The sequence below is a fragment of the Falco cherrug genome, chromosome 13 (genome assembly GCF_023634085.1).
Source record: "Falco cherrug isolate bFalChe1 chromosome 13, bFalChe1.pri, whole genome shotgun sequence".
NCBI classification, from domain to species: domain Eukaryota; kingdom Metazoa; phylum Chordata; class Aves; order Falconiformes; family Falconidae; genus Falco; species Falco cherrug.
Window position 1 is genome coordinate 762761 of NC_073709.1, and position 15705 is coordinate 778465.

General features: G+C 50.6%; 1 non-coding gene across 1 annotated transcript; it reads left to right on the forward strand.

Moving 5' to 3' along the window:
* Nucleotides 1–15315: 15315 nt before the first annotated feature.
* LOC129737323 (small nucleolar RNA SNORD45) lies at nt 15316–15400 on the forward strand. Its single transcript, XR_008735049.1, has one exon. It is a non-coding gene; the product is annotated as a small nucleolar RNA SNORD45 (small nucleolar RNA).
* Nucleotides 15401–15705: the final 305 nt, after the last annotated feature.

Below are 15705 nucleotides of genomic sequence, written 5' to 3' on the forward strand. Positions count from 1 at the left end.
CCCCCGGCTTCCCCGGGTGGTGAGCTGCACAGTCAGCGTGAGCCCAGCAGTTACCCATTAGTCACTTAGGTGTGGTACCTACATTAGGAGTATGGTTGCTTTAGGCTCCATCTTTAGGGAATGGAGGCAGGTGAGCACTTCCAGGAGACCGTTTTCAGCACCAAAGATCTGAATTTCTGCTTGAGGTACTTGCCTGTACTGTGGCCTCCAGGGATGCCTAAAGCTGCTGCACTTTTAAATTCAATGCTGAAGTTGAGAGCCTACATGTGATGGGATGATCTGGGAGTATTCAAGCAATCGTGTAACTGGGCAGTCTGTTCTCCTGCAACGTAGACACAGGCTTCCAAGTTTTGGAGTCATTCAAAAATACAATCTGTAGACATTTTCTGGGATGGCATTATTGTTTGAAAGCTTGAGCAAAATTGCATTGGCTGGCTTTGAGTTAGGGCAGCATGAAAAAAGAAACTTTCCCCATTATAAAAGTAATACTTATGTTTGTTCCCGAGAAGCCTGCAGGCAGAATGTTGAGGTCTGAGTAGAACTGCAGTTTGGCAAGGGAATAATACTCATTCAGGAAAAAGGTGGGGCCTTATTCCAGAGAAGTTTGAGCTTGAGTTGTCCAACTGGCAGTTCTGCTCTGCTTAGCAGAGGACCCAACCCTACTTTGGTGCTAGGGAGCCTCCTTGGGCTGATAACCAGCCATAGCCTAATTTTACTCTGTGTGTCTCTCTCTCCTTACACCACATCAAAATAATGCCCAAAACATAGGCTTTTATCTGAACTGGAGTTGAATTCTGTTAGAAAATGTGCTCCAGGCAGTGAGGACTGGGCTGAGTCTTAAAAGCAACCCAAGGGCCAGTGTTTTGCACACAGGTGGGAGCCTCCCTGTGCCCGTGGCTCTCTTGTCTTGCTCACACTGTTTCTGTTCTCTCTCCAAAGCTGGGGAAAGCACCAATGCAAGTGGTCCAACAGACGTGTTTAGCTGAAGAAAGAGCGTGTCAATACGTAGTAAACAGTGTTGGCCCACACTCAGGGTTTCTTTGAGTGCTTTCTAATTGTAAGCACCTGCTGTAGCAACCTTAAGGCGGCATGACCATTTTCTTTGGGTTTCGTTGGATTTGTTCAATTGCTGCTCCAGACCACTGCTGAACGTCATCATGAAATCATCTCTTTTTCTCCGTTGTAATAGGCAAGAGTCATTAAATAGGCATCAAGGAGTTCACAGCATGTAGTGGTACTTAGCACAGACCCATTAAATGCAGCTAAACCAATTTTCTGCCTTGGTGAAGAGCCTAGGCAGTCAAAGCAAGCGATGGCTGAGGCAGCGGACAAAAAAAAAATTGAAGCAGTGGTTCTGACTTACACGTTTAGCTAATTATGAAAAGTAATGATTGCAGTGCATGTGGACAGCATGGCTTTTAATTATTATTTAATTAGCAGATGGATTAGTGAAGACCCTCAGATATGCACACATGACTCCTATTGACTTTGGGAACCACTTTAAACTTCTCCTGAAGGGGAGCAGATGGAGGTTGCCCCTAACGTCGGATGTTCATCGTGTCGATACAACCCTTGTGCTGTGAGGCACCAAACTGCACCAAGGCCCTGGAAACTGGACTGATGCCTTTCTGCCAGTCCAGCATGCCCAGACAGCTGGACTGTTGGAGCCCCGCTCATAAGTTCTGCCCCTGAAATTTCAAATGAGGACTCCAGAGCTGCAGGGCACGTGAGGGGAAGGGATCGTTTCTGAGCTGCAGACCCCAAGGGTGGGAGGAGGTAAGGGAAGGCGCTGTGCTGTGGTAGTCTGTCCCGTACTCTGCTGGGGCACGGAGGGGTTTCCAGACTTGCGGCACAGCCTTGTGCTGCACTTTCCATCACAGGGGAAAAACTGCTCTGGACAGGTCCTGGCATGTGGGCGCGAGCAGATCAGCTGGGAATGGGGGAACCACACAGATGTGCTGGACAAGAGCAGGTGCAGGAGGGGGCCTGGGAAGCAGGACCACAAATAACAATCAGTTAGTTGAAAGGAATGTGCTCGAGCTTGTGGGTCACAAGCCCTGGTGAAAGGGACATGAGAAATTTCTGAAGGGTATAGAAACAGGGACTAATCATCAAGTTGAGACTATACAAGGAATAAGGCAGTCAGTTTGTCAGCTTGCTCAAAGACGTGGTGCAAGAGCTGCAGACATTGTTGTCTTTATTGCTGAATTGCTAAATAGCTAGTGTGAGATCCTCGCAGGAGTTGCCACATAATTATTGAATAAGCAAGTTTTTGAACCGATCAGAATTAGATGTAACAATTGCTTGTGTGTATATAATCATGATATTCGGCTAGTTAAAGTGACGTCTGCTTGCATCAAGCTGCATCCCGTCTCTCAGCTGTGGCAAGCAGGGACAGCACTGCAGTACCTGACAGCATCCCAACAGTTTGTGTCTACCAACACTGGGAAAGACCTGTCACCAGTAACCCGTGTGTGTGTTTGTCTCCACACCGGAGTGTGAGTTACTTTTGGGTGGGTATACAAGGCACATCTTCCAGACAAGTAAACAACATAGCGGTGTCCTGGAAAATCTGGGATGGACAAGAGAAACCTTTTCCCCCATTCAAATAACTGAGATATGTGTGTGCTTTTGTGTATTCTTCAAAGCAAGGTTTCTGCCTGTGAAGTGTCATGTCACCACCTTGTTCAAATGCTAATGACCTCTTGTGTAAGAGGCAGAACTGGTTGCACTAGTTCCAAGTCACTTGGGCTTCCCACCATTGCCTCCAAAACAGTAATTTGGGATAACATTTCAAGTGCTCTTCTCAGGCTGGGCTGACAATGGTTTATTTCCACAGCTGCCTCTGAAAGTTAGTTTAGGAGAAATATATGTATTGTTTGTGCCTGGTGGTGGCACAGTGGTAAGAAGCCAGCACTCATCAGAAAGACTGACCTTCTGGCTTTCAGGGGTACTACTTTCCCAGCATTTGCAAAATATATTAGAATTTAGACCAAGAATAGCTGTTAGGAAAGTGCCGCTCCACTTCTCCCTCATCATTATTACCATCAATGGGCCCGATTTCCCGTATGGAGCAAGTTCGGTCTTTTCTTTGCTCCTCCTGGAGACCAGAGCAGTGAGAACAACTCAACCTTTTCATTCTGTATCCTGGAAGAAATCCATGTTGGATTCACCAAGCCCTGACAGTTTTGGGATATGAATCAAAAACATTTTATTGCAAGACAAACAAAACACTTGGTTTACTTGGGAGCAAAAAATTAGAAAGAAACTTTGTCATCATTTAGGGCTTTCTAAACTGCATTTCAAGTAGAAACGCACAAGATTTGGTGCTGGGGACAACTAGTTATGGTAAAACAGTGCAGTAAGAATTGAGAGGTGCTCCTTTCCTTGCAAGCATTGCAGTGAAGGCTCTATAATGCAGCTGCTCTGGGACTCAGGGACACTCATTCATGCTCGATCTGCCCAAGGAGTGGGTCAGGGTTTGTAAACTGAAGGAAGGTGCCTTCTGCGGGTGCCCTGCTTATTTGCTGTGGGTGCTAGATGACAGGCAGTGAGAAGATAAGGTGCTGTAGAATAGAAACCTTAAAGCAGCTGAATATCTTTCCCCTCCTCATGCTCTTGAATGATGAATGATGTACTGCTTATCTATAGGATGATGTACCTATGTTTATCTAAAAGCTGGGAAACATGCAAGGACCCTTATTGCTAACATGAGGGATGTACTAAAAATGACTGAAAAATCCCCTCGGTGTGGGTGACTTTGGTGGAGGGATCCCCCATGCACCCAGCGCTGGCAAATAAAGATAACCTCCTCCGCTCACTCGAATATTGGTGGCTGATTCTTTAAATCAATTTGGCGACCCAGGTGGGACCTCCTCTGCTCGGCTGCGGGACCCATTGAGAGCGAGCGGGGACTCCCTAGGGTACCCCCGGGGATTTTCCCGGAGGGGCTCCTCGTCTCATCTGGATCACCGCAGGAGCAGACAAGGACTCCATCTTGCGGAGCAAAGGTACTATCTTTATTCAAATATTATATTAATTGTAAATATTATATTAATATTATATTTTGAACAGTACTGTTTTGGATATTTCTGTTCTGGGACTGGTCCATCTGTAAAGCTGTCCGTAAGACATAAGATCATTGCATGCTTATGCAGGATGGCGTATGCCGGGTAGCTAGCACCGCAGGTATACATCTGATTCTGTTCTGGTATTTGTTCCGGTATTAAGGTAATATTGGAACTCTGATTCTGTTTTGGTTGGAAGACTGACACGTTTGATGATTTGAAGTCAATCTGTGTATATAGGATTAATAATTATAGGGTTACTAATAATATTTGTTATACTCATTTTATGCTGGAAATGTGAGAACATTTCTGTATTAGGTATATTATGAATGTTGACATGTGGTTATTGTCTTGAACATCCGAGGGGTGAGTGTAAACCTCTATATGTTTTAAAGCGCATATAGTGTAAAGAATTAGTGAGTATATGGTGGGAGTTGCTGCTTAAAGACAAAATTTGTCTCTGAGCAGTTACTCTGTGCTGTTTTGGCATCGATTTGGCGAGCCAGCCAGGAGAACTCTCCACCAGTGCTGGAATCCAGGGGCCTGGGGACCCTCAGGGCCCCCGACTGCATCTTCTGTCGGCAAGACTCCCCTGCCTCTCGGCTTCTCACACAGGTGGACGAGGACTTCTGCACAACATAAAAGGTATTTATATTTATTCTTTGTTTTGAATATTTGATTGTCTTAAGATTTGTTTTTACCCCATAAGACAAAAGACAGGGCGCCATCTTGCAGGGTTGAGAAGAAGGGACGCCTTCTGAAAAGGGTAATAGCCCTATTTGATTATCTTAAGCTTTGGGAAGCTAAAAACTTCCTTTAGGTTGTCTTAAGATTTGAGGAATTCCTAGAATATAACAACTGAAATAGCGCTCTGTGTCTTGTTTGTTCTATGTATTGTCTTGTTACATGTTCAAAATTGGAGTTATGAAATGTATGTTGAAAAAAAAAAAATTCTGGTAATTCTAGGCAAATAGCTGAAAACTTAACACTCTGCTTAAGGCCAGAAAAAAATGAGAATCTGTTTTTTGGCAATTGTTCATTGAAATGCATACTTTGTGTGATAATGTGAACTGTCAGCATTCCTAGAGTTGTATGTAAGTGCACGGTACCGTGTAGCATACTGCCTGTGTGACTGAGGGCTGCCCAGAGAGTGTGACGTGTGTGAGAGATGCGGTGTCACTGCAAAGCGAGTGGGGAGTCCCAATCTGTGTGTCTGTGTTCCCCGCGAGGGGCCGGCCAGAGACGGACGGAGCGATTGCAAAATCAGTTTATGAAGTGTTGGAATGCATAACTAGACATTATAGCGGGAGACTGTGGACAAAACATTAGAACTAACATCATTGGAAAAAGCACGAACTAGCCTCTGCCCTTAGTGTCGTAGGTGCTGTCTGTATACTCGAGCAAAAGGTTGCAAGTGTCTAAGATATATTATCTCCTCGCAAAAAACCCCCAATAATAATAATAATAAGAAAAATAATGAGACCAAGAAATAAGGCTAAATAGAGGTCTGGAACTGTGGTGTGTGTTCTGAGATAAGTATGGTACCTCCAGTAATAACTAACACATTGTAGAAAAATGCCAGACTTATTAGGACGATGGGGGGCAGACCGAGCCAAGAAATAAATACCAAAACACCCCTGGGATGTATTTTGAAGCATTGGAAAGAATTTGGCAGAATTCCCAGTGGAAATTTGAACAAAAAGACATATTTAAAATATTGTCAGAATTGGTGGCCTTTGTATACATTAGGTGATGGTGAAAGATGGCCACTCGAAGGAAGTCTTATATTACAACACAATTTTACACCTTATGCTGTTTCTTCATAGAGAACAAAAGTGGAATTAACACCACCTGATCTTTGATTATGGCTCTAGAAAAGGATAAGGGAAAAACTGAGACCTAAACTAGAAAGATATTCTTGTTGAATTTTTTTTTTTTGGGGGGTGGGGGGGGTGGGAAGAGAGAGAAGAGCTGAGGTTGTGGTTCCTTCTGTGGAGCAACCAGAATGAAGCACGTTGTAAGATAAAAACTTGCACTAACGTATGTAAGACCTAAAGCGGGGTGTGGAGAGTCAAAGACCCTGTGAAAGTGTTAAAGTATTGGGGTGAGTTTGTACAAACCCCCATACCCCCTCGAAGGTGCATGCTGGACGCATGGCAGGGTGTTTGCTGTTTGCCTGCGAAGGCGTGATATGTAAGAACACAGAGCAACAAGTAGCAGATTTGCATTCAGGGTAAGAAAGAGTTAAAACAGAAGTGCTGTTGCAGAGGCAGGCCTGTGTAACCTGCAGAGCAGGAAGAGCATCTCCTGCCCTGAATCCTTCTGATGGTGAGGAGGAGGGGGTTGCTGTTGCTGACGATTGAGCAGAAGGACCTGACAATGTCACTCCAATTGCTGCAGCATTTGCAGTACAACGGGACCGGTAACGGCCCCTCTAGGGCAGGCGGTGGGTCTGAGGAGAATAAAGGTGAGTCTTTGATGGGGAAATTTAGATGTTTGAAAGTTGGTTGTGAAAGACTTATCAGGATGATCTAATAGGACTAGATAAAGGTTCGAGTTGATTGTTATTAGGTAATTGTGATGTAGAAAAGTTGATAGAAGGAACAGGGAACCTGTACAGAAGGTAAGAGAAGAGCTGGGTCGTGCTGAACTGGTAGAGGAGACGAGGCAGAGACAGGAGGAATGTCAGGCAGAAGTGAAAAGTGAATCCCTCTCCTATGGGATCGGATCACTGTGCATATTGTAGGGAAAGTGGACACTGGAAGCGAGATTGCCCTAAGCTAAAGAACCAACAAGGGGTTCTGGTGAACTAGGGACTAGGAAAAATGAGGTGGAATTTTTAGTGAATACAAAACCAACTTACCTGGTGTTAAACTTCAGTGAACAGAATTTGTTACAGTTGTGGGAGCTGCTGGCCACCAGGAAAACATCCTGAAACCTTTAAAGTACAAATTAAGAAAACAAATAAGAATGCCAAATTCACCAAAATCTTTGTTGGGATGAGATTTATTAGAACATCTAGATGTTTAAAGAAGGAGAAATGAACCCAAAATTTAAAAATAATCAATTAATTGAAATCTTGAGCTTATCTTTAATTCAACAGAAAAGTGGAAAAGAGGATATCCCTGAAGTAAAAGAAATCTTTAACCAGGTATATCTGGGAGTAAATTCCAGGTAAGGCAAAAAATGCTTTACCTGTTACAGTAAAAATGATAAGCAGGAGGCCTGCCTAGTTCAGGTAAAACAATATCCCTTGGTCAGCAGGGCTGTGGGGGATATTGGCATAAAACCTGAAATAAAACGCACTGTGTAGTAGTTCTACAACCAATGTAAATCTGTGTGTTTTACCACGACACAGACTTGTTACGGGATGCGCAGATGAAACTGCATTGACAATGAAGTGCTGAATGATGAATGATGCACCACTTATCTATAGGATGATGTACTTATGTTTATCTAAAAGCTGGGAAACATGCAAGGACCCTTATTGCTAACATGACGGATGTACTAATTGCGAAGTCCTTGGATTTGTCATCTTTAAAAAGGCTATCTGGTCCTAAGTTCCTGTTGTTTATAAAAGGTGGCAAAGACAAGGACTTAAATCATGGTCACTAGTTTAGTGAGATATATGTAAATGAGTTCCTGGCATTGTAATGAATATGTAAACGATTTCCTGGAAAGTTAATGAATAGGTCTGAGTTGCTTGTATAAAGAGGGGACTGAAAAATCCCCTCGGTGTGCATGACTTTAGTGGAGCGATCCCCCATGCACCCAGCGCTGGTGAATAAAGATAACCTCCTCCGCTCACTCGAATATTGGTGACTGACTCTTTAAATCACTCTGGGTAATGTTATTGGCGGAGGCTACACAGGGCCTACAGGAAGATCATTTCATCCAGTCTCTCCACCGCCGTGCCAGGGTGCGTCCCTCATTTTCCACTGGCACAGCACCTCTTGGTGCTCAGCGCTCCGCTGCTGTGGCTGCAGAGCCAGATACTCACTGCACTGTGCACTTCGGGTCTGCCAGCAAAACCCACGGCTCACCTGGCCCAGGATCTAAGGAATGTTTGTAATTGCCCTGTGCCTCAGTGCCTAGCTGTTAGACAGGGATGCCAGGGAACTGCCCTCACATTAAGAGGCCACAGAGGAAAAAAATTGTTACTTCTGATGCACTCTGATGTCAGGGGTGAGATGAGAAAACAACAGCCTGCGAGGAAGATCAGCACTGCTGTCAGTGCAGAGGATAGCATGGGTGATAAATAAGGCCTTGGGCTACAGAATGCATTAAAAAGATCAGCAAATTCAGAAATGAGTACTGACATGCCTGTTCACCGGGCACAGTGGGAGTGCTGTGCTCTACCTCGTGCTGTAGCTGTGTGACGGATCTGCCCCACGGAGGGGGCATCCACCCACCTGGGTACTGCACCGCTTCACTGTGCTGCTGCTGGGCTGCGGATGCAATTGCACACCCATCGAAGGGGCATGGGGGTGTGAACTGGCTGGAGTGGAGGTGATGATGGGGATACTGGGTATTGCGAGAAAACAGGGGAATTCCCCACTGAGGGCTCCTGAGGCGGGCACTGTGTGAGGTGGGAGTAGGACCAGGCAGTGCAGTATCCCACTCTCCGTACATTTTAGCTGTGTGCTCCTGGGTAGCCCAGGTCCTGTGGCAGGATTTTGCTCTGTGATGTGGACTCACTTGCACAAGCTATTTCCTCACTGCAAACGGGGCAATTAGAGCCCCTCTGCCTCTGAGATGCACCCCTTCCCCCAGGCCTGGCTGGGTACCCCTGCTCCAGGCTGGTGCCTCGTGGCCATACGGCTGAGGTGGGAAGCAGGATCAGGAAAGCAATACACAGAGGAGGGAGAGACTTGCCGGGCCGACCCTGTCTGTAATGCGGTGGATGTCTCTGTCCTGCAGGGCAATGGGTGGGAGTGAGCCATCACCACCACCCCCCCACCGCCCCCATCCCCCCCGGGCAGCAGGCTGTGAGCAGCAGGAGCAAAGGCATCTGGAGGGGCAGGAGAGGAGCGGCAGCAAACTGCTCTCCCTGCCTGAAATCCTGAGGCTGCAGAGCAGGCACAGAGGCTCTGCAGGAGAGTTTTACTGCAGGTCGATGTTTGAGCGCATTCAGGTGAGAGAGTGGCTGGGGAAATGGTAGGTGAAGAACCAACTGCTTAGTAAAAAGGCTGCTTATTCCGTCTGACGTGCAGAATTAAACTCCGTAACCCAGGGTAAGTTATAAAGCGGGTGTGTTTATTGCGGTGCCGGGTGCAAGGGGGGTCGCTCCTCCTGACTTGCACACGTAGTTTTATTCAATATACATATTTACACAGTGAAGTTGGTTAGTTCTGCCCAAAGTCTACACCTAGGAGCTAATTATTGGTTAGTTGCATTCTTGCTTCAATTTAAAGGTAGAGTTCATTTTAAATTTACTCCCCGTGCTCCCCGAGCGGGGGGACTCACTCTCTTCAGGGGGCCCATTTGAGTAGGTCGGGATCTCCCCCTACCACAGTGATTGTACCCTGGTGTCCTTGAGCCTTACCCCTTCAGCAGCCTGTTTTCTTTCAGCAGCTCGCAGGCCCTTGCCAGCAGGCTCCGTATCTACACGCCGGTGGGGCTCAGCTCCCCCTGCCCTGGCTGCCCCCCGAGGCGCTGAGCGGGCCGAGCCCCAGCCCTTCTCTGCAGGCAGGGAGGCTCCTGCCCGCCTGCCACGGCTGCTGGCCCCGGGGCGGCTCCTGCCTGCAGCCCGGCTTTCGGGGGGCACCGCACTGTCTCGCATCAAGTCCCCCCCTTTTCTTTTCCCTTAGGAAATTCTTTTGCTTAAACAATACCATTCTTAGTATGGATACTGGTAAAATATTTCCCATCTTCTAGCCTTTGTCTTAGCCCTTGTTTCTTCCATTCTTCATAACTGCTATTGTTATTTTTTTTTCACATGCACAGAAAGCATCGTAACGTAATACAAATCAATAATTCTAATACAGTAATTATGATAACTACAACAAAGGGCTGCTTCAGCCACATAAAATGAGGTAGGCAAGAAGTAAACTTTTCCCAGAGGTCAGAAAATCCAAAGGAAGTGTCATCTAGGGATACTTGATGTAGTATTTTGGGGGTTATCCAAATTTGTTGCAAATCCGTTTCAATACGTTTCTCTTGGTTAACATAGACACAGCAAGTTTGATTAATAACAATACACAATCCTCTTTCTTTTGCTAAAAGTCTCTTCAGACCCATTCAGTTTTGAAGTACTACATTTCTTAATGAAGAAACTTTGTTGGACTCCCTGTACAGCGCCTATGGTGAGTTTTTCCATTTGTTCTATTGTGGCATAAATATTTATTATTGCTTTTTCTAACTCACCCCTAATGAAGGAAGATGCCATCTCGCAAAACTATGGAATACTGAGGGGCTTTTGGGTCATCAGGGGGTTATTAGTTCCTCATTTAACCAGTTTCCATGGGGATCTCAAAACACCCGGTGGAGGATGCGAATGATTAAATATCCTGCCTTGGGGAACTGGTATCCTACCCCAGATTCACCTTGCCGTCAGTTAGGTAGTCTTTTCCTGGCCCTGCCATCTCCACATAACCACCATAATACTTGATGTAAGCAACTATAGGTCTGATTAGCGAGCATATCTAGATGTACTTTCCCACATTTCGGGGTAATACTATATTTTCCTTTTGTATTAGTTGGTGTTAGAATTGGCGGGCCACATACACTCCAATTCAGAGCAGTATAGTTTAAACTGAGCCATCCTGTCAGTGGAGCATTCATTCCCATCATTCCCTCTAATTATTGTAGAATTTCCTGATTTCTGTACTTCATATCAGGGTCCTGCTGTACTATCTGGAGATTTGTAACAACCAAATCCTTTATGATTAAATGGCCAGCTCCAATTTGCCTGTGATACCATTTCACCATATAATGGAAATTCTGTACTACCTCTGGAAAATGCTGAACATACCCAGCAATCTGCCAGATTCAAAGCATTCGTTACATTATGGGTTAATTGTACAAACAGATTCTGGTCCCATGAATGAGTTCCTACTGTACAGAACATTGTTAATATACAAACAATCAATGGTCTTTTTGTTGGATCCAAAGCCGCAGAGGTCTGGTAGGTGTTGATTTCCATTGTGACTTAGGGGCTGCCTTCGCTCTGGTGTGGCGGATCCAGGATGCTTGTTCCTTAACTCTGACTGCGGTATGGGATGTAAGCAGTATTTGGAAAGGACCTTCCCACTTCTGTTCCAGAGGTGAACCTGAAAGAGGTCTGACACATACATCTCCTGGCTCCATGTTATGCACAGGTCCATCAAGACCTGGAGCTCCAGTTCCTAAAACTACGTCTCGAAGCTGTTTCTGCATGCTTCTTCCATAATCAGTAAGTACTTCATTCTCAACTTGGGCTGACGCTCTGCTCCTGTTTGTATACTATAAGGTCTCCTATACAATATCTCAAAAGAACTTAGCCCTTCTTTAGCTCTGGGCTTGGTTCTAATTCTCAGGTGCATCAGAGGCAATGACTGAGGCCAAGATAAACCAGCCTCCTGTCCAGGTTTTACAATTTGCGGCTTAATTAGGTGGTTCATTTTCCACTTGACCACTTGCTTGTGGATTATATGGGGTGTGTAACTGCCAGTCTATTCCTAAAAATTTAATAATTTGCAGAATGACTTTTTCAATGAAGTGTGGCCCCCAATCGGATGAGATTACTGCTGGAACCCCAAATCTCTGTACTCTTTCTTGTAATAGTACTTTGGTTACTTCTTTAGCTTTGTTGGCTCGGCAAGGGCATGCTTCGGGCCACCCTGAAAAGGCATCCTCAATACCTCCTGCATGACCAGCAGGTATTAGGACCCCCCTTTTGGGGTCGGTGAGCCTGGATTGCGATGACGGTGCCACCTTGTCCCGCGGCCCCACGGGGATTTCAGGAGTTCATCTGGCTCCCGGTTCCCCCTTCAGCTCAGCTGCCCCCTGCCCCGCACCCGCCCCAGCGCCTCCACGCCCCGCTGGGGTCCCCTTCACGTGCCCACATGCCGGGGGGGGGCGGGTCTGGGGCCGGGGGCGTCCGTGCCCTGGGGAGCCCGTCCCGGCGCGGGCACGGAGGGGAGCGTCGCAGAGCCCCCCGGAACGGCGAGCGCGGCTCAGGGAACGCCGGCCGAGGCGTCCCGGGGCAGGGGGGGCGCGGGGGCCCCCAGCCCCGCAGCGGGCTCGCTCCCGGGGCTCGCTCCCCGTGCCCCGAGTAACCCCCCGCCGCCCCCCCCGGCGCCGGGCGAGGGGCTGCGAGGAGCCCGGGGGAGGGGTCGGGCCAGGGCCCCTTTCCCCGCGGGGCTCCGGCTGAGGGCCGGGGCGGGGGGACCCCGGGGCGGGCAGCGGGGCCGGCGGCGGCGGCCCCTCCCTGTAGCGGGGCGGCTGCCGGCGGCGGGGCCGGGGCGGGGAGCGGAGCGGCCGCTGAGCGCCGCCGGGCCGCGGCCGCGCCGGGGCAGGTGAGCGGGGGCCGGGGCGGCGAGCGGCGGGCGCGGGGGAGAGCGCCGGGGGGGCGGCGGGGCCCGGGCCGGGGCGGGGAGCGGGGCCGGAGCCGCGCTGGGGGGCGCGGGGCTGCGCGGGGGGCCGGGGGCTGCGCTGCCGGGGGGGCGGCCGCGCTGTGCCGGGAGCGCCGGGCGGTGCCGGCTGCCGGCACTGGGCTGCGGCCGCGCTGCCCGGGCCGTGCCGGGGGCTGGCGGCGCTGCGGGCCAGAGCGGCGGGGCCCGGGCTGCCGGCGCGGCGCGGGGGGCGCTTTGCTGCGGGGGGGGAGCCCGGCGGGGGGTGCGGGGGCGCAGGGGAGGCGAGCGGAACCTGCGGGGGGCGTGGGGGTGTCTCCTGCCCGCCGGCCGCCTCGGGGGGCGGCACGGGGGACTCCAGCCGACCGCGAGCCGGGTGCGGGAGCCCCGGAGGGTCCGGGGGCTGAGGGGGGGAGGCGGGGAAGCAGGAGGCCGCCCCCCGGGCGCCGGCGCCTCCCCAGCTCGCCAGACCCCCGAGCCTGCCGCGGCCCCGCTCGCCCCGCGCCGCTGCCCCCGCTGCAGCATCTCCCCCGCAGCCGGGCCCCAGCCCCAGGTGCCCCCGGCGCTGCCGTGGCGGCGGCCAGCCGGCCCCCCGCTGCCGCTCGGGAAGGGCCTGCGGCAGGAGCGGCTCCGGGCGGGGCCGAGCGGCGCCGGTCACGGCCCCCTGCGCTTCTGTCCCTCTGCCGGGGGCCGCGCCGCCTCGGGCTGGCGGGGGTTGTCCCTGCCCGGCCTCGCCCCCCGCGGCGCGGGTGCGGGAGGGCAGCGGGCGCACGGCCCGGTGTGGGCAGGAGCCGGGCCGGCCGGGGCGAGGCGAAGGAGAAGGAACCCGAGGGCAGGCGGGCAGCAGCTGCCTCCTGCTGCGGGCACAGAGGGCCTGGCCCTGCGGTGGGGGGGGACCAGCCCCGCAGCAGCCGGGTGCCAGCGTGCACAGCGGGGTCCGTGTGTCACCCGCGGGGTCCGTGTGTCACCCACAGCCTGGGGCGGCCCCCGGTGCGCGAGGGAGCGACGCGCCGTGTCCGGGAGGCCGCGTCTTGCGAGGAAGAGCTGTGAGACACCCGGGGGTTACCGGGGGTGGGGGAGCCGAGCGGCCGGCGTTCTGCGGGAGGGAGGGAGGGAGGGGAGAGGGGGAAAGGCGCGTCTGAACTGGCACATTTTCGCAGCGGTACCAAAGCGAGAGCTGTGGTGAGTCCTGGTCCGTGGGACCCTGTCTCCCCTCTTGTGTGCCCCAGGCGCCCCCTGCCCCTCCTCTGCCCCCCCTCCCCTTCCCTGTGCCGCTGTGATTTTGTGTGGGGGTGACCCGGGCTGGACCGAAGCTGCTCTTACCGCTCCCCCTCCTCCGCTGGACAGGGGGGACAGAATATAACAAAAAGCTCACGAGTGGGCACAAGGATGGGGAGGTCACTCCGCCATTACCTCCGTGGGCGAAACAGACTGAACATGGGGAAATCAGCGCGATTGATTAGCAGTCAAGTCAGAGCAGGAGAACGTGCAGGAAAAGCAAATCTTCAGAACACCTTCCCTCCAGCCCCCATTTCTACGGGGCTTAACTTTACTGCCGATTTCCCTGTCTCCTCCCCGCAGGGGGATGGGGAACGGCAGCTGCGGTCAGTTGATCACACAGTTGTTTCTTCTTCTTTCTCCTCCTTTTCCTCCTCCTCCCCAAACCTTGCCATACAAACCCATCGTGTTTTGATTCCCTGTAGCTCTCCATCCTATTCTTCTGTCCTGCTCCCTCTTCCCTTCTGTCTTTCTCATTCTGCTGCTCCCTTCTCTTTTACTCTCTCTGCTTGTGTCCCACTCCCTCTCATTCTCCCCTTTTCTTCATCCTCCGCCTCTGTCCTGCAGCCCAGGGCTGGTTTTCCCTTTAGACCTCTGTCCTCATCTGTATCCCCGTCTCTTTTTAGGTTTTCTTCTTCTCTTCCCCCGCCCCCCCCCCCCCCCCCCCCCCCCCCCCGCCTTTCCCTAACGCCTCTGGTCTGTTCCCTGACGTTCTTTTCCTCCTTGCACCTGTACGTGCCACTCGGGGTCCAGGGAGTTGTCTGGAGGTGGGGAGCACCTCAGGAAAGTCTGTGTCCAAAGAGGCACTTACTACTGTGGAATTCCTGACTCCCCCCAGGCATGGGAATCTCCCAAGCCAACACCACAACTGACCTTTTCTTGGTGTTTTTTAAAGGTGATGCCATGAAAGGATGGGGTAAGAAAACCTGATGCCCTAAGCGTGTCATTTCCAGAGAAACATGTTGCTTATATGCCTTCATCTGGGAGGAGGACAGGTGAGTACATTGTGTTGACTTGTTTCAGCACAGCTGTGCTTTTATTAAGAGGAATGACCTTCTTTTTCTTGTTAAGAGTTAGGGGTTGCTTTTTCTGAGAATTCTGCCCGTCTGTTCAACAATCGCTGATGTGTTGCGTGCTTTTCCCTCGAGGAAAAGGACCCTGTCTCAGTCTTATTTATTCACCATTGCTCGCTCTGTTGTAGAAAAAATTTCTCACCATAAGGCTCCAGTGCTTCCAAACGGCAGGTTGGTGGTCTGCATAATGTATCTGTAGTCCCGTCTCAAGGAATGTGTTAACGGTGTTACGAATTATAAATTTGTAAAAAATTAAAAAGTAAAAAATTAAAAGCTTCCTGCCGTAGGAAGACAGTGTGTTGGGTTTGAAACCTTTGGGTAGGACAGAAGGAGGTTGCCACCCTGGGTCAGTGGTGAGTGCTGGCATGTATCGTCTGATCTAGAGCTGATGTCTGTCACCACTTTAGCTCTAGAATTACTCTGAGACGCAGGGAACTCCAGTTCCCTTCAGCTGCAGCCTTGGAGCTTTTCCAAGCAGTGGGATGAAATTCCTGTCACAAGCTGTAACCCAGCTTAAGGAGAAGGGGGCACAGTTTGAGTTTTCTTCCACGTAGGCATCTGGGAGGTACAGTTCTGAGCTTGATACTGCTACTAGGAGATGCTTTCAAGTGAACTGAGTGTGGCTCTGGCGACCCAAAGCTGGACAGGGTTGGCAAATGGTGATGTAGAGTTTTGGTGGTAAACTTGACCAGCCTGTCTTAATGAGCAGGCATGTTCTTTGTTTGCAAGCACTGT